This window comes from Zea mays, chromosome 2, assembly GCF_902167145.1.
Source record: "Zea mays cultivar B73 chromosome 2, Zm-B73-REFERENCE-NAM-5.0, whole genome shotgun sequence".
NCBI classification, from domain to species: domain Eukaryota; kingdom Viridiplantae; phylum Streptophyta; class Magnoliopsida; order Poales; family Poaceae; genus Zea; species Zea mays.
The window spans coordinates 51,313,247-51,333,005 of NC_050097.1; the positions used below are offsets into that span (position 1 = coordinate 51,313,247).

General features: G+C 44.6%; 1 long non-coding RNA gene and 1 other non-coding gene across 2 annotated transcripts; both read left to right on the forward strand.

Moving 5' to 3' along the window:
- Nucleotides 1–7,778: 7,778 nt before the first annotated feature.
- Nucleotides 7,779–8,383, forward strand: LOC100278197 (MIR2118gHG). Its single transcript, NR_160402.2, has one exon. It is a non-coding gene; the product is annotated as an MIR2118gHG (long non-coding RNA).
- On the forward strand, nt 7,818–7,962 carry MIR2118g (microRNA MIR2118g). Its single transcript, NR_121114.1, has one exon. It is a non-coding gene; the product is annotated as a microRNA MIR2118g (primary transcript).
- Nucleotides 8,384–19,759: the final 11,376 nt, after the last annotated feature.

Sequence of the window (19,759 nt, forward strand, 5' to 3'; positions counted from 1 at the left end):
AAAAGTCGTTCCTAAAGGAGCGCAGTGTAAGTTTTCTGCTCAAAAGTCGTTCCAAAGGGAATGCAGAGCCAAATACCGCCGAAATATAAGGCGAAGTGCGAAAAGTCAACGTGAATACCGCTGAAATAGAAGGCGAAGAAGTTCAAAAGACGTTCCTAAGGGAATGCAGAACTTACAGCGAAAAGTCAGCGCTGATACACCGAAAAATAATCGGTGAAGCCGAAAAATAAACGGCAAAAGAGATTGTGTATTCCAATATGGGGATGTGAGTGTGTGTCTTCGGCATAAAGTATCATTTTGCATAGCATAACATCATCACATCATTTTGCATAACATAACATCATACATCATATTGCATCAATGGCACAAGAAGGGGATACATTGTTGACCTTCGGAGAATGCTTCAAAAAAGTGAAATTGTGCTAAAGCACAAAATATTTTTTGAAGAGATACAGCTTCATCAGCTCTCAAGTAGAGGAAAAAGTCTATTGTTGACGAAGCATCAGTATTATGGCGACGCTTGAAGTATTTTTTATGAAGTACTCTGATATCGAGGAAGAAAGTCTATTACTGACGAAGCATTAATGTTTCTGCGACGATTGGATGATTTTTCATGAAGCGTAAAAGCTCTTCTTTACGAAGCATGAAAAGAAGGGAATGTGTTTTTTCGCCGAATGCTCAAAAACGGTATGTACAATAAAAGTTTCATGCATCGCAAAGAAATGAATTACAAAGCCATTTATATATTACATTAAAAACTCATGAGCACCAAATATTACAAGCATAGTCCAGCAAATGTTACATTAATATTCTAGCAATGTTTTTACAATATTTATTATTCCTCCTTCAAAACTTTGTCTGCAGCTTCAGTCAGCAGTTCAGTAACGACTTTGTCCAAAATGCTTTCGGCCATGTTAATAATTTCTGCTGATTCCTTTGCCTCTGGCTCGATCAATGACTCGAAGGGCTCTGAGGGAGGAGATAGTTCGGCTGCGGCAGAAAACGTAAATAAGTTCGAAGTCACAAAAATAAAAAATAAAGTTAAAAGCTATTAAGCAATACCTATACGCCTTTCGAGTTCTGCAGCTTTTTCAGCTGCCTTCGTTGCTTCCCTAGCATCGTGAGTATCTTTTTCGCTTTTCTTTATTATTTCGTGGGCCATCCCTCGGTCGCCATTTTCCTAGATGTCAGTAAAGAATTTTCCACCAACTAAGCTTGCTTCGGCCGAGGGGTCCTTCATGTCATCAATAGATAAAGTAGCTTCGGCTTGGGCCAAAGCTTTCACATGATCGCAACCTGACTTCTCCAAAATAGCCGCAATTCCCCTCGCACCTGAGAAGGCACAGACGTCCCCACGGTCATTTAAAATCTCCTCAAAGGCTTCGGCCTCGCTGCTGATCCACTCAATTGGCCCCTCGGGATCGCCCCATACGAAGTTGTCTTCACTTGAATATGCGCCAACATTGGCGAAGCTAGTTTTTATCTTTTCCACACATTCTATAGATTTTTCATAACATCTTTCTTTTGAAGAGCGAAGTTCTACAACTATTTTTTCCCAATAATTTTTCCAGTAATCACTCGCTTCTCGGTCAGCTTCCGCAATAGAACATTTCAATTTTGCTTCAACCAGCTGTTTCCGAAGGTCCTCAATTTCGCATTTCTAGGCTTCAGCTTGGGCTTTGGAAGTAGCTTCGTCTTTTTTTATTTTGTTCACCAATAAGTTTAATATTTTGTATTTTTCAAGACCTTCGTTCCTTAGTTCAATTACTTCAGAACAAAGGTTGTTCAAAGCTATAGTGCATTCTTCGTCTTTGGCACTTTTCTGCGCCTTGAGGGCGTTGCTAAGAATCAGGCCCTGCAAAAGAAGTGCGGTATTAAGTATAAGCAAATAAAAAAACTTTTTGTTTTTAATTACAAAAAACTCATTCTCACACCTTTAAACTATTATATGCTAAGTTGTCGGCCAATTCATCTTTTGATAGCACCGAAAGCCCGTCTTCTAGTGTCAGGAATCTGAAGCTTCTGCTCATCTCCTGGCAGACAGAAATCTCCTTGCTGTCTGGGAGACAATACAAGAAATCTTCTTCTCCGCTACCGTTGAAAATCAATGCCCCTTTGGATATTTCAGTTTCTGGGCATAGTATTGAGCTTCTCGCTTTTCTTCTTCAGATAACCTTTTTCCTGAAGCGTGTTGTACAATATAATCAAGAACTTCGGAAGATGCTTCGGGAGTAGGAGTGGCAGTTTTTTCAGACAGAATTTGTTCTGCAGCTTCTTTTTTCGCTTCCCCTTCTCCGGTTTCCAAGGATTTCTCCTTGGCGGGCTCTGAAGGCCCAGCTTCGGTCTCGGCCTGGCTCTTTGCAGCTTCGGCAGTTTTCCCTGGAGTAGAGCTTGAAGTCTTTATCGTCTCCAGCGCATCTAGTACGTTGACCATCCTTTTCCTCTTGGGGTCGCTGTAAAACCTTTTTGTGCCTTCGGCACTGTCACTTCTACCGAAGGGCTTATAACTTCTAATATCTTTGTTCCTTTGACCCCTATCTCTTCAATATTATCGGCCTTCGGCTCAGCTAATTTGGCTGAGAATGCCTTCGGCATTGCAGCCGGCTCTTCAATCTTCTGCGCAAGCACAGGTTCTTTCGCTTCAGTAGCCGAAGAGGTCTCACCGCCAAATTCGGGCACTATGGCCGTTTCAATGTAGCACGGTCGGTGAGTAAGAACCTTCACTTTTCTCCTCTTCGGCGCGGGCTCACTCGGAGCAGCTAAAGTAACATCCTTCCTAGAAGTTGCACTCTTTCTCTTCTGCCCCCTTGGCGGGTAGCGGTAGTCAGGATACATAAATCCGATAGCATTAAAAACTCTATTTAGCCTCTTCTTTTTTTGGCTCCCGAAGGCCACAGACAGTGCATTATCTTCAGACTTGGAGTAGGCTCCAAGTAGTTCATCGCTGGTGTTTTCAACGCACTTCAGCCAGTCGTCGTCTGGTTCGATACATTGGTCTCTAAACCTGAAGGTATATTTTAGTCGAACCAAACCACCTTCGTTAGGATTGCTGATGGTCTCTTTTGGCATCTCCCAGTTGTCTACCAATGGCCATATCATGTTGGCCACGTGTTCTTGGACTAAGTCCCTTGTCCCGATGAAAGAGCAAACTATGTCGAAGGCCCTTCGGCATCCTTCGGCTGCCTCATCAATCTCTACCTTCGGTTTTCGAATGCCAAAGCGGGACCAGATGGGGCGCATGATGATCTCTTTAATATCTTCTCTCGCCTTTAAATCATTTTTCACATAGAACCATTCTTTCATCCAGTCTCCAGGCCATCTCTTCCGAAAGGTTGGCACTGGGCAGCTTGAGCCTGAACGAGCAACGAAGCTGTAGCAACAAAAATTGTTATGATACTGCTCTTTACCCCAGGGCTTCGTCTCATATAAAAGTTCGTGCATGCGGCAGAAGCATTTCGCACTTGGTTCCAAACCTTGACTCCTCACGGCCCACACGAAGATCCCCATTCTGATAATTGCTTCGGGGGTAATCTGGTGAAGGAAAATCTCATATATCTTTAGAACTTCAACCATAAATCTGCTTAAGGGGAACCGAAGCCCAGCCTTGAAGAAGCTTTGGTAGATTACGACTTCATTCTCTTCAGGAACAGGAACAGTCATGTCTCCGTTGTCAGCCCTCACAATAGATATGTCTCGAAAATACCTTCCTCTCATGTTATCAAGATGTCTTTGTCTGATAATCGATTTCCCGAACACTGCGTGACTTGGTCACCAGGGCCGATCTTCGGAATCTTCGCCCCCGCTTTCTGCATCATAACTATCGCTGTCATCGGTATCTTCAGATAAGCCTTCTAGAATTTCTTTCGTAATCTTTTCTGTATTTGTCTTTGCAATTGACTCAATGAATCCAGCAGTCTTTTCCTCAAGAAGCTTCTCCTCTTCGGTTAGCTTCATTTCAGCAATCGTCTTCTTGTCTTAAGACATCTTATCTTCGGAACTGACGAAAATATGTCCTTAAATCCGAAGCTCAGAAGCTCAGAAAACTTAAGAAACAAAGCAACTGTTGGAAAGCAAGAGCTAAGAAATCAAGCACAAAGTAAGCGTATCAAATGTGCTCGGGGTGAGTTCTTATTTATACGCCCAGCGCGCTCCAAGTTGGAGGGCCCTGGCTGTCATTGACTGTTGCTATTCTAGCAAAGGGAAGGTGTTTTTCGAACTTTCGGCTTAGGGCCTTCGTCCATATCGCAATATGAATTCGTTATTCTAACAAATTAACCTTGCGAGGGGCTACTGTTGGGGGCCTTCGTCTTCCGAAGGTCCTCAAAAACATGATTTAACAACGTTTCTGGAGTATAATACATGAACAGGTACCTTCGGACTCGGATCAGAACCACAATATGAAGAAGTACAAAGAATGCGAAGGTTGGCGCAGAGCCGAAGCTATGCGCAGGGGACCTTCGGCGTGATATCAGAAAAGGGAACCGACTTAAAAGGGAAAAGGCTATTCAGACTTCGATGGATTACTATAGAGTCATTAGCAAATGTAAAGGGCATGAGTGTAATTTTACATGGGTTGCGTCTCGTGCCTATAAATAGATGAACAGTGCCCCCGTACTGTTCACGCTGACTTGGCATTCGTGTTCTTGCGTCACACTTGTACCCTTACCTTCTTTAGAGCCGAAGGTACATTTGTAATTTGATATCATTTCTATTTTTCCATAGTAAAATAGAAATGAGTTGATATATAATTATTCGTGTTATCTTTTACATTTCATATGATTCTTTTTTCATTATTATATGTTGCATCGATGAAGGTACGTCCTTCATGACCTTCGTCCGAAGATCATTATATCCTAAGGGAAATAATGCCTCGAGGGACGAAGGGCTTTGACGTTTAACATTTTTCGTATTGCCTTGTTCTTAACTCATAGCATTTGAGAACAAGTGACCAACATTGGCGCCCACCTCCGGTGAACTCTTTTCGACCACCTTCGGCAAGCACTGACCTTCGTCATGCCACCGAAGAAAGCTTCAGCGACAGGGGCTGCCGCTCTACAGCCGCTGGACCCGAACCAGGAGACCCTTTCTCTTCGAGAGGCCCGAAGCCAGAAGAGGAAGGTCACTAGTCCAACACCCCAGGAGGATGAGTTGGATCAAGAAATCAGAAACATGGAGATGCTTCATCAACAAGTACAAAGGAAGAAGGAGAAGATGACCCGACTAGCCGACCTTCAGAGGCAGATTGACGAAGCCACTGAAGAAGTACGCCATCTTGCTCAAGATGAGCAAGAACGAAGGCCCCAACATAGGGAGCTTCATCAAGAAGGCTTGTTCGATGATGACGGATGGTATGATGATTTTAATCATGGTACCTTTACTTTTGACGATGCTTCTTCCTTGGCAGCAGAACTGCAGGCTATCCCATGGCCCCCATCGTATAAGCCACCTCAGCTTCCGATGTATGATGGGCATTCAGACCCGAAGCAGTTTTTGATGAGCTACGAAGCAACTATATCCTCATACGGAGGCAATGCAGCTGTCATGGCCAAGTCTTTCGTCATGGCAGTTAAGAATGTGGCCCAAACGTGGTATTCCTCTCTTCGGCCAGGAACTATTACTTCATGGCAGAAGCTCAAGGATATGCTGGTAACAAGTTTCCAGGGCTTTCAGACGAAGCCAGTTATAGCTCAAGCTTTGTTTCAATGCACGCAAGACCACGAGGAGTATCTCCAAGCATATGTCCGAAGGTTCTTGCGCCTGAGAGCACATGCGCCTACAGTGCCCAATGAAATTGTCATTGAGGCCATGATCAAGGGGCTCCGTCCAGGACCTACTGCCCAGTATTTTGCTAGAAAACCTCCACAGACTTTGGAGAAGCTGCTCCAAAAGATGTATGAATACATCCGTGCTGACAATGATTTTCGCCAAAGAAGGAAGGAAGCCTACAGGTTCTCTGAGATGACCAGGGGCTTTGGAGGTAGAACCCACCCAAGGCATGTCAGGTCGATTCACTTCACCCAGAGTGACGACAGGGGAAGTCAACAACAAAGGTCACAATACTCCTCACAAGCTTCGGGGCAGCAACAAAGCTATCTTTGGCCACCAGCTTCAAGAGGCCGAGGCGCCAGGGGCTTCGGAAGAAGGTTTGGGGATCAACCTAGATATATAGTAGGCAGATAATTAGATTAGGAAAGGACACTGATCACAGAGTTGTAGGTGACTGGTATATTTTTCTTAATTATTTTATTTTTAATTGATTTATATATTTTAAAAATCAAAGGCTACCATTTGGTTATGATCTTACGTCTTAAAAGGGCAATATAATGTGAGTACCGTAGCAGTGCCCTTGATAATCAGCATTTACGCTTAAATCCTCGTAAGAGATTGGCTGTGTACGTTTGTAGATGCCAAAATTATTTCTTTTTCTAGAAAATATATAGGGAGAATACTCGTTTGGAATACATAAATCAAAATGGAAAATTTGTTCACGTGTGTCCCACCAAAGAAAAAAAAAGAGAATGGGCAATTAGACAACAAACCTTATCAGGGGTTCTGATCCACTGACACATATACGATCCACTCCTAACGTGCACATATCTTAATACACTTGCACGTCAGGAGAGCATGTGCCCTTAGGGTAAAAAAACTACTTTCATGCAATCAAAGCAAATAAGGGCATGTTTGAAAGCCCTCAATTTTTAAGAATCTGGTTAATTAAAATTGGTGTGGTTCTAAACAACATTAACCAGTTTTTTCATAAACCCTTTATAGAAACTGGAGATAGAAACTGAATTCTTAAAAACTAAATCGCTTTCAAACAGGGCCTAAGTAGGTCCAACTATAGATGTCCAAACAGACCGGGCTTGTCGGGCGGCCCGAAACCCGGCACGGGTTTGACCCGGCACGAACCCGGCACGACACGGAGTGAACCGGGCCCGTACCGGCCCGGTCAACGGGCCGTGCCTGGGCTGAATGCGTGGCACGACGGGCTAGGCCTGGCACGACCCGATTTTATTTTTTTCTATTTTTTCATATAAATACATATATTATACTTGAATATAGAGTATAAAACACAAGAAACATGTGTTTTTGTTGGTTATGTGGGTGTAAATAAATGTTTAGAGCTAATAAATATAGTTTAAACCCTAAAATGCATACTTTTAGGATATTTTTATCATTTAAACGTTATATATTGTTATGAGCCCGTTAGACCCGTCGGACCGTGGACCGGCCCGACACGATTATTAATCTAGTGGGCCGTGCTTGGGCCTTACTTGGGGCCCGTGGTCCGGCACGGTACGGCCCGCTAGCTACTCCGGACCGGGTCGACACGGTCCGCCCATTTGGACATCTATAGGTCCAACAATAAAGATATCAAATTTGCAGTTGATTTTTTTTCAATTAAGATCATTTAGGCACCCAGTTTTTTTCAAACTGTAACTCAACTCTCTGAAACACTTAAGCAGGGAAAGTGCTTCTAGAATCTGGAGTTTTATAGCATTGCTTCTGTGTAGAAATTCAGAGCAGAAGTAGTTTTGTTTCCTAGTGTGATTTTACTCTACCTTGCTTCTTGCATGTGATATACCGATACGTTACTGACACATTGTACCATAGATGTAACATGGTCCCACCATCATCAAGACATCAACCGTGAGATGTCCTCCTCAGGTGGCAGTGCTCCGAATTCGTGCACATGGCGAGTTCACTCGTCACTGACTGGAGCCGAGGTCTACATACCGCTCTATATATACACACATGTGTCGGCCCTAGAGATGAGTAGAGTTAGATGAAGATGAAGTTGAAAATTTGGAGGGTGAGCCAGGAAAAGGATGAAAGATTCTAAGAGCACTAGGAATAGGAACATGAAGGAAAGCATTATTGTGCATGGAGATTTAGGCCTGATGTTTTCCTGATGCCTCCTATTCCTAAGGCTCTTAGGTTCTCCTTCCCTTTCCTTATGGCTTGCGAAATCAATGTTAATCAGATCAAAAGAGATGGGGTCAGGGTACACTATGCTGGTTGCAAGCAAGCAAGAGAAAGAATGAGAGAGGGACTGAGAACAGTGGCTAGTGGGAAACTGGGAATGGGAACATGGAGGAAAGCTAAGTTAAATTTCTTCGTTTCTTCTCCAGTAATGGAGGGTTTAATCTGCTTTGGTCTTTCCCTGTGCCTCTCATTCCTATTACTCTCAACCACTCCTTCCTCGTCCTTTTTTTGCTTACAATGTTGTTTCAAACGCTAAAACAAAATAATGAACTCTTTCCCATGTGAGGATGATGGATGCATGGTCTTGACAGTGATTTAGTAAAAGCTAAGAAAGCATATATAAAAACGCTTACCATAACAGCAGTGGGCACCCCCTGCGCCTGCTGGTACACACTCCCGCACCTCCTTAATTTTGTTAGCTGTGGTTCCTAATGAATTATTTGCAAAGAACCTAGAAAAAATTAGTATTTGTTTGGGCAGTAGTATAGATAAGGTTGAGACGTCTATTTTATCCCTATTCCCTAATGTGCTATTCAGCATAGTGTGGACTTGGGGCAGCAATAGAAAACCGTCCCTTTGTTCTGGATCCAAATGATGCATACACGAACACATGTTGCAAAGAGAAGGAAATAAAGAACCTAAGAATAGTGTCCATGGAAAAATTGAGGAAAGCCTATGCAATCATCCTTTGTATACTAAGGGCTATTTTGGAAGCCACAAAACTGAAGTGTATTGGAGAGGCTAGAATCTTATTCTTATTCAAAATTGAATAAGAAGAGGATTCTAGCCCCTTCAATCCCCTCCGGTTTTAAGACTCTCAAACTAGCCCTAAAGGGTCAAGTCAAAAACTTCTTTCTGTGCTTTTTCAATAGGATTAACACAAACATTGTTGACAGTTAAAAAAAATATAATCAATACTCTGTTGGGTAGCATTATCTTGCCTTTGCGACTCACACAAGGCATTTCTTCTCTACCTATAGAAATTGGCCAACCTAATGCCAATTATTTTAAAAAACACAAGGTAGTGTCACGATTAATACGAGTGTGTCCGGCCCCCCGCGTCGCCCTTGCTTGGGCTACTTGGGCGGCGCCAACCTAATTGTCGTCTCCTACTCTCCCTCCCCTCTCTCTGCCTCGCCGCTGCCGGAGCTAGCCGGCCAGAAGCTCGCGCGACTCGTGGTGATGGTGGCGGGGGATTCGGTCGCCCCCGCGTCTCCGTCGCTAATTCCTCACCGACGAGGTGGTGACTAGCGGTGGTCATGCCTTCTCCCATGGCTGGCTCGCGGTGGCGGCGCCAGCGCGCTCGTGTGGCTGGTCCACGGCAGCACCCGCCCGCGCGACTGGCTTGTGATGGCGAGGGCCGCATGGACCTTGGCTGGCGACAGCTCTGCTGCTGCTAGTGGGAGGTTTGGGCAGGCAGAGTTAGAGATTGTGGGGTGGAGCTGCCCCGGGAGTGCGGCTCTCGGCGTTGCAGTTCTGGTCGGGGCTCCTCGTTTGGCTGGAGGCCGAATCTTGAGCCTCTCCAGCTAGATCCATATCTCCTCCTCACGTTCGTCTGGTGGGTAACTGGATCCGTGCGAGGGGACGTGTGGTGGGGGCAGTGGCGAATCTAGAATTTAAACTTAGAGTGGTCCAATCTTATGAAAATCAAAATAAATAGATGAGTTTACATTTTAAATCCTACAACATATAAGAATCAAAACAAGTAAATAAATAAATCAAAAAAAACTATATACTTTTGTAGGATCAAAATCAGAGGGTGGTCTGGGGCCCTCCCTGTCCACCCCTCTAGATACGCCACTGGTGGGTGGTGATAGTCGCCTAGAGGGGGAGGTGAATAGGGCGAAACTGAAATTTACAAATATAAACACAACTACAAGCCGGGTTAGCGTTAGAAATGTAAACGAGTCCGCGAGAGAGGGCGCAAAACAAATCGCAAGCAAATGAAGAGTGAGACACGCGGATTTGTTTTACCGAGGTTCAGTTCTCGCAAACCTACTCCCCGTTGAGGAGGCCACAAAGGCCGGGTCTCTTTCAACCCTTCCCTCTCTCAAACGGTCCCTCGGACCGAGTGAGCTTCTCTTCTCAAATCAAAGCCGGGAACAAAACTTCCCCGCAAGGGCCACCACACAATTGGTGCCTCTTGCCTTGATTACAATTGAGTGTTGATCACAAGAGCAAGTGAGAAAGAAAAGAAGCAATCCAAGCGCAAGAGCTCAAAAGAACACGGCAAATCTCTCTCGCTAATCACTAAAGCCTTTTGTGGAATTGGAGAGGATTTGATCTCTTTGGTGTGTCTAGAATTGAATGCCTAGCTCTTGTAAGTGGTTGAGAAGTGGAAAACTTGGATGCAATGAATGGTGGGGTGGTTGGGGTATTTATAGCCCCAACCACCAAAAGTGGCCGTTGGGAGGCTGTCTGTTCGATGGCGCACCGGACAGTCCGGTGCACACCGGACATGTCCGGTGCACACCGGACATGTCCGGTGCCCCCGCCATGTCATCACTGCCGTTGGATTCTGACCGTTGGAGTTCTGACTTCTGGGCCCGCCTGGATGTCCGGTGGCGCACCGGACATGCACTGTTCACTGTCCGGTGCGCCAGTATGGGCGACTCTGACTTCTGCGCGCGCATTAAATGTGCTGCAGGTAGCCGTTGGCGCCGAATAGCCGTTGCTCCGGGGTTGCACCGGACAGTCCGGTGCACACCGGACATGTCCGGTGAATTATAGTGGACTAGCCGTTGGAGATTCCCGAAGCTGGCGAGTTCCTGAGGCCGCTCTCCCTTGGAGCACCGGACACTGTCCGGTGTACACCAGACAGTCCGGTGAATTATAGCGGAGTTGCCTCTGGAAATTCCCGAAGGTGGTGAGTTTGCGTTGGAGTCCTCTGGTGCACCGGACATGTCCGGTGGTGCACCGGACACTGTCCGGTGGCACACCGGACAGTCCGGTGCGCCAGACCAGAGGTGCCTTCGGTTGACCCCTTTGCTCTTTTGTTGAATCCAACTCTTGGTCTTTTTATTGGCTAAGTGTGAACCTTTAACACCTGTATAACTTATACACTGGAGCAAACTAGTTAGTCCAATTATTTGTGTTGGGCAATTCAACCACCAAAATTAATTAGGGACTAGGTGTAAGCCTAATTCCCTTTCAATCTCCCCCTTTTTGGTGATTGATGCCAACACAAACCAAAGCGAATATGGAAGTGCATGATTGAACTAGTTTGCATGATGTAAGTGTAAAGGTTGCTTGGAATTGAGCCAATATAAATACTTACAAGATATGCATGGATTGTTTCTTCATATTTAACATTTTGGACCACGCTTGCACCACATGTTTTGTTTTTACAAAAATCTTTTGTAAAGCTTTTCAAAGTTCTTTTACAAATAGTCAAGGGTAAATGAATAAGAGTTTGCAAAGCATTTTCAAGTTTTGAAATTTTCTCCCCCTGTTCCAAATGCTTTTCCTTTGACTAAACAAAACTCCCCCTAAATGAAATCATCCTCTTAGTGTTCAAGAGGGTTTTGATGATTCAAATTGAAATACAATTTTCTCCCCCTTTTGAACTCAATAAGATACCAATTGAAAAATATTTTTGGAAAACACGAAGTTTTTGAAATTGGTGGTGGTGCGGTCCTTTTGCTTTGGGCTCAACTTTTCTCCCCCTTTGGCATGAATCGCCAAAAACGGAATCATTAGAGCCCTTGAAGTGCTATCTTCCCCTTTGATCATAAATAAATGAGTTAAGGATTATACCAAAGACGAAGTCCTTTTGGTCTCTCCCCCAAAGATGGAGAGTCTCTTGGAGCGACGGCGAAGGATGAGTTACGGAGTGGAAGCCTTTGTCTTCGCCGAAGTTATGACTCCAATTCCCTTTCAATACACTTATGACTTGGTTTGAAGTAGACTTGAAAAACACATTAGTCATAGCATATGAAAGAGACATGATCAAAGGTAAATTTATGAGCTATGTGTGCAAGTTAGCAAAAGAAATTTCTAGAATCAAGAATATTGAGCTCATGCCTAAGTTTGGTAAAAGTTTGTTCGTCAAGAGGCTTGGTAAAGATATCGGCTAATTGATCTTTAGTATTAATGTATGCAATCTCGATATCTCCCTTTTGTTGGTGATCCCTAAGAAAATGATACCGAATGGCTATGTGCTTAGTGCGGCTATGCTCGACGGGATTGTCGACCATTTTGATTGCACTCTCATTATCACATAGCAAAGGGACTTTGGTTAATTTGTAACCGTAGTCCCGCAGGGTTTGCCTCATCCAAAGCAATTGCGCGCAACAATGACCTGCGGCAATATACTCGGCTTCGGCGGTTGAAAGAGCGACCGAATTTTGCTTCTTTGAAGCCCAAGACACCAAGGATCTTCCCAAGAACTGGCAAGTCCCCGATGTGCTCTTTCTATTAATCTTACACCCCGCCCAATCGGCATCCGAAAAACCAATTAAATCAAAAGTGGATCCCCGAGGGTACCAAAGCCCAAACTTAGGAGTATAAGCCAAATATCTCAAGATTCGTTTTACGGCCGTAAGGTGGGATTCCTTAGGGTCGGATTGGAACCTTGCACACATGCAAACGGAAAGCATAATATCCGGTCGAGATGCACATAAATAGAGTAAAGAGCCTATCATCGACCGGTATACCTTTTGATCCACGGACTTACCTCCCGTGTCGAGGTCGAGATGCCCATTAGTTCCCATGGGTGTCTTGATGGGCTTGGCATCCTTCATTCCAAACTTGTTTAGAATATCTTGAGTATACTTTGTTTGGCTGATGAAGGAGCCCTCTTGGAGTTGCTTTACTTGAAATCCTAAGAAGTACTTCAACTCCCCCATCATAGACATCTCGAACTTTTGTGTCATGATCCTACTAAATTCTTCACATGTAGATTCGTTAGTAGACCCAAATATAATATCATCAACATAAATTTGGCATACGAACAAATCATTGTCAAGAGTTTTAGTGAACAAAGTAGGATCGGCCTTGCTGACTTTGAAACCATTAGCAATAAGGAAATCTCTAAGGCATTCATACCATGCTCTTGGGGCTTGCTTTAGCCCATAAAGCGCCTTAGAGAGCCTATAGACATGGTTAGGATACTCACTATCTTCAAAGTCGGGAGGTTGCTCAACATAGACCTCTTCCTTGATTGGTCCATTGAGGAAGGCACTCTTCACGTCCATTTGATAAAGCTTGAATCCATGGTAAGTAGCATAGGCCAATAATATATGAATTGACTCAAGCCTAGCTACGGGTGCATAGGTTTCACCAAGATCCAAACCTTCGACTTGGGAGTATCCCTTGGCCACAAGTCGAGCTTTGTTCCTTGTCACCACACCATGCTCATCTTGCTTGTTGCGGAAGACCCATTTGGTTCCTACAACATTTTGGTTAGGACGTGGAACTAAATGCCATACCTCATTTCTAGTGAAGTTGTTGAGCTCCTCTTGCATCGCCACCACCCAATCCGAATCTTGAAGTGCTTCCTCTACCCTGTGTGGCTCAATAGAGGAAACAAAAGAGTAATGTTCACAAAAATGTGCAACACGAGATCTAGTGGTTACCCCCTTATGAATGTCGCCGAGGATGGTGTCGACGGGGTGATCTCGTTGGATTGCTTGGTGGACTCTTGGGTGTGGCGGCCTTGGTTCTTGCTCATCCTCCTTTTCTTGATCATTTGCATCTCCCCCTTGATTATTGCCATCATCTTGAGGTGGCTCATTTGCTTGATCTTCTACTTCATCATTTTGAGCTTCAACCTCATTTTGAGTCGGTGGAGATGCTTGCGTGGAGGAGGATGGTTGATCTTGTGTATGTGGAGATTCTTCGGATTCCTTAGGACACACATCCCCAATGGACATGTTCCTTAGTGCTATGCATGGAGCCTGTTCTTCACCTATATCATCAAGATCAACTTGCTCTACTTGAGAGCCGTTAGTCTCATCAAACACAACGTCACAAGAAACTTCAACAAGTCCTGAGGACTTGTTAAAGACTCTATATGCCCTTGTGTTTGAGTCATATCCTAGTAAAAAACCTTCTACAGTTTTAGGAGCAAATTTTGATTTTCTACCTCTCTTAACAAGAATAAAGCATTTGCTACCAAAAACTCTAAAATATGAAATATTGGGCTTTTTACCGGTTAGGAGTTCATAGGATGTCTTCTTGAGGATTCGGTGAAGATATAACCGGTTGATGGCATAGCAAGCGGTGTTGACCGCCTCGGCCCAAAACCGATCCGAAGTCTTGTACTCATCAAGCATGGTCCTAGCCATGTCCAATAGAGTTCGATTCTTCCTCTCCACTACACCATTTTGTTGTGGCGTGTAGGGAGAAGAGAACTCATGCTTGATGCTCTCCTCCTCAAGGAAGCCTTCGATTTGAGAGTTCTTGAACTCCATCCCGTTGTCGCTTCTTATTTTCTTGATCCTTAAGCCGAACTCATTTTGAGCCCGTCTCAAGAATCCCTTTAAGGTCTCTTGGGTTTGAGATTTTTCCTGTAAAAAGAATACCCAAGTGAAGCGAGAATAATCATCCACAATAACTAGACAGTACTTACTCCCGCCGATGCTTATGTAAGCTATCGGGCCGAATAGATCCATGTGTAGGAGCTCCAGTGGCCTGTCGGTCGTCATGATGTTCTTGTGTGGATGATGAGCGCCAACTTGCTTCCCGGCTTGGCATGCGCTACAAATCCTGTCTTTCTCAAAATGAACATTTGTTAGTCCTAAAATGTGCTCTCCCTTTAGAAGCTTATGAAGATTCTTCATTCCAACATGGGCTAGTCGGCGGTGCCAGAGCCAACCCAAGTTAGTCTTAGCAACCAAGCAAGTGTCGAGTTCAGCTCTATCAAAATCTACCAAGTATAGCTGACCCTCTAACACTCCCTTGAATGCTATTGAATCATCACTTCTTCTAAAGACAGTAACACCTACATCAGTAAATAGACAGTTGTAGCCCATTTGACATAATTGGGATACAGAAAGCAAATTGTAATCTAAAGAATCTACAAGAAAAACATTGGAAATAGTATGGTCAGGTGATATAGCAATTTTACCCAATCCTTTGACCAAACCTTGGTTTCCATCCCCGAATGTGATAGCTCGTTGGGGATCTTGGTTTTTCTCATAAGAGGAGAACATCTTCTTCTCCCCTGTCATGTGGTTTGTGCACCCGCTGTCGAGTATCCAACTTGAGCCCCCGGATGCATAAACCTACAAAACAAGTTTAGTTCTTGACTTTAGGTACCCAAACGGTTTTGGGTCCTTTGGCATTAGATACAAGAACTTTGGGTACCCAAACACAAGTCTTTGACCCCTTGTGTTTGCCCCCAACAAACTTGGCAACTACCTTGCCCGATTTGTTAGTTAAAACATAAGATGCATCAAAAGTCTTAAATGAAATGCTATGATCATTTGATGCATTAGGAGTTTTCTTCTTAGGCAACTTGGCACGGGTTGGTTGCCTAGAGCTAGATGCCTCACCCTTATACATAAAAGCATGATTAGGGCCAGAGTGAGACTTCTTAGAATGAATTTTCTTAATTTTGCTCTCGGGATAACCAGCAGGGTACAAAATGTATCCCTCATTATCCTGAGGCATGGGAGCCTTGCCCTTAACAAAGTTAGACAAGTTTTTAGGAGGGGCATTAAGTTTGACATTGTCTCCCCTTTGGAAGCCAATGCCATCCTTAATGCCAGGGCGTCTCCCATTATAGAGCATACTTCTAGCAAATTTAAACTTTTCATTTTCTAAGTTATGCTCGGCAATTTTAGCATCTAATATTGCTATATGATCATTTTGTTGTTTAATTAAAGCCATGTGATCATGAATAGCATTGATATCAACATCTCTACATCTAGTACAAATAGAAGTGTGCTCGATGGTAGATGTAGAGGGTTTGCAAGATTTTAATTCTACAACCTTAGCATGAAGTATATTGTTCTCATTTCTAAGGTTAGAAATAGTACCATTGCAAACATCAAAATCTTTAGCCTTAGCAATTAATTTTTCATTTTCAATCCTAAGGCTATCAAGAGAGATGTTTAATTCTTCAATCTTAGCAAGCAAATCATCATTATTATTTCTAAGATTTGGAATTGAAACATCACAAACATGAGAATCAACCTTAGCAATTAAACTAGCATTTTCATTTCTAAGGTTAACAATGGTCTCATGGCAAGTGCTTAGCTCACTAGACAATTTTTCACATTTTTCAACTTGTAGAGCATAAGAATTTTTAACCTTAACATGCTTTTTATTTTTCTTGATTAGGAAGTCCTCTTGGGAGTCCAAGAGGTCATCCTTTTCATGGATGGCACTGATTAGCTCATTTAGTTTTTCCTTTTGTTCCATGTTAAGGTTGGCAAAAAGAATGCGCAAGTTATCCTCCTCATTGCTAGCATCATCCTCATCACTAGAGGTTTCATATTTAGTGGAGGATCTTGATTTTACCTTCTTCTTTTTGCCGTCCTTTGCCATGAGGCACTTGTGGCCGACGTTGGGGAAGAGGAGTCCCTTGGTGACGGCGATGTTGGCGGCGTCCTCGTCGGAGGAGGAGTCGGTGGAGCTCTCGTCGGAGTCCCACTCGCGGCACACGTGGGCATTGTCACACCCGGATTTTAGGGGTCCAAAACCCGGGCGCGAACATAATCACCAAGTGTGCTGGGACCAAGTCTCACACATATGATGAATCATGGCACAGGATCGAATGTCACATCTTTACTACATAACAGGAGTTTTATACAAAATAAATAATTACATTATAAGGAGACAACGGTCCAGCAACCCAAAGTTGACTGGGAGACGACGCCCTAGATCTCTCACGAACTCATCGCAGCATCCTCCATGCGCCTCATCCTGTGGTACCTGTTCTTGACCTGTGGGGGGGTGTGAGACAGCAAGAGTGAGCTCATATAAGTTCATCGCTCAACAAGTTGTGGGGAATAATGTGCATGAACTTGCCAAAGGTGGGAGCTCACGTGAAGTGTAAGGCTTACCGAAGGAGATGGTTAGAGCTGAGCATTGCTTTTAAAGTTGGTCAAAATTTTATTAGCAATTACTAAGTATAAGTAAATATCAGCCTAATTAAGTAGTAGAACAAAAGTAACAACCTCACCTGCGATGCAATGCATATGACAAATTGAGTTTAAGTTCCATAATTTAATCATGTGAGGGTCCGAGCTGCTCATGACCGTGAGCACGGCTAGTATACCAGTTTTACACTCTGCAGAGGTTGCGCATCTTTACCCACAAGTCATGTTACCCATCTGCCAAGGGATCGCGACTTCCCATACACCTCTACCGAGGAGGCGAGGCAGGGTAACACTACGAGGCCTTTACAAAGTTCCACTAGCTTCAGAAAACCCGCTACAGTTTATAGGAAGCTCCAATGCAGGAATCCCTTGCAGGACCGCCATCGCAGCAAAATCCTCCCGAGGGCCTCCCTACACTGACCACTCCCCTACTGCCCTTGCCCCTTTCGGGTAAGGTAGTCCTCCACTAGCTTTCCTAATTAATCAGCCAAGGGCATCCCATTAAACCCTTGTGGTAGCACTGTTTTCCCGGGTGGTCGCTCCATGTTCCAATTAACATAATGATCTTATCATGAACGATAAATAACAACAGATAACAAAAGTATAATCATGAGTAAAATGTATCTCCATACCCATAACCACATAAAGCAATAGCAGGTACTACCCAAAAAGTGTGGTGGTAATCAAGGTATAAAGATAATCAAACTGGGGTAACCTATTGGGTCCCATCAAAATTAACCTATGCAGATCATTATGATTAATCAGAACATGACTGGGTAAAAAGAAGTGATCAAGGGCACAACTTGCCTGGGACTTGAGATTCCAGGTACCAGGATGATCTTCAGGTGACACGTGTCCTCACTGCTAAACGTATCAATACAGACAAACATGGTATAGGCAAAAATTAACATTACACCAAACATAAGAATAAACTGAATAATAATATTCTACGTATCGCTACAAGATCGTAGGAACAAGAATCACTACATTTGGTTCTACGGTTATTAAATTATGAATTTCCAAAGTTATTGCGTACCTACAATAGCATAACTCATGTGAATAATTTTAGTTCATGTTTCATGGCCAAACAAATTTACTAAGTGGTAAACAATATTAAAACAAAATTAATGTCTCTGGAATGACTCAATTTGAAATTAAAATAGATTTAATATGAATTATACAAGTTTCTAGCATTTATTTCTACATTAATAATCCATTTCTTTATTTATTTTCTGATTTTTCTAATCTCCAAGATTGGGCGCATTATAATTAGGAAGCGCAGGGATCTCAATGCAAGAATTCCCAGACTCACCGCACAGATATCGCGGACCGCGGGTTGGTTTCTCAATAACGGAGGGGCTCTTTTGAAAGACGCGCTGGCCGAAGGGGTACGGGCGAGACTGAGCCGCCCGATTAGAAATGGAGGGCTCTGATTAGATCTAGGTTTCGCATGAAGCAGCTACCACCGGATCAGGAATCAGCGGCCGCAAATCGACCACGCTACCAGATTCTGCCTGCCATCGGATCGATAACATACGGCTCAGATTTAATCTCGCGAATGGTTACGCTCACTTCTAATCGCATCCATCCGAATTGGATCGGACGGTAACAGTGCCTTCTCCCTTCACTAGCCGGCCCGAGGCAGCGCCAGGAGCTCTCCATGGCGGAGACTCACCGGCGCACTGCCAAATTCGCCTGCCCCAGTGACATTGTTCCCATCGTGGTGCGCGAAAACGAAATTGAAGCATGGTCGATTACAAAGGGAGTGTCTCACCGGAGGGTTAAGCGATGGCCGAGCGGGTTCACGGTGGAAGGTTACTTGGCGCAGTTTCTCACCTCCGGCGAGCAATCCCCATGCGAGCGGACATACATCTCCCCATGGTGCTTTGAAACGACTTCTTCTTGCACACGGCGGGCAGCACCAGTTCCAAGGGATCCCGGGGATGGAGTCCGGATTATATAGGCCCCGGGTCCAACAGAAACGGCCCCGCCAGGCGCGGGTCATGGGGGTCCGATGAAGGCGACCATGCTCCGCCCACCGACGACACTGCAAGCTTTGAAGCCCGGCGTAGATCAACGAACCGAGGCCAACCATCACGCGCTCGTTGAAGGTCCGCACAGGGGTGCTCTTCATCTCCCTCCACCATGGCGCCCGGATTCTTGGATTGGTATCGCCAGCGCCGGATGCAGCTGGGAATTGTGGGGGATGAAAGGGAAATGTGCCCTTGGGCCATTTCTAAGTATTTTGGTGATTGAGTGTCAACACAAGTGCTTAAATGTGAATCAATGCCCATGGATGAACAAAGTGCAAACCTAGAGCAAAGGTATGTTTATAAGTCTTAGTACATTGGTTTTGTGTACTAATATACTTGTCTAAGTATCAGAAACAGGAAGAAGAAGAAAAGAGGAGAGTTGGCTGTGTACAGCCAAAAGACTGTTTCGGTCTGGGGCACCGGACTGTCCGGTGGTGCACCGGACAGTGTCCGGTGCGCTAGGCTGCCTCGGGCGAACTGGCCGCTCTCGGGAGTTGACTGACGACGTACGGCTAAAATTCACCGGACTGTCCGGTGTGCACCGGACTGTCCGGTGTGCACCGGACTGTCCGGTGAGCCAACGGTCGGCCGGGCCAACGGTCGGCCGCGCGATCTGCACGGGACACGTGGCCTAGCCAACGGTCGGAAGGGGGCACCGGACTGTCCGGTGTGCACCGGACATGTCCGGTGCGC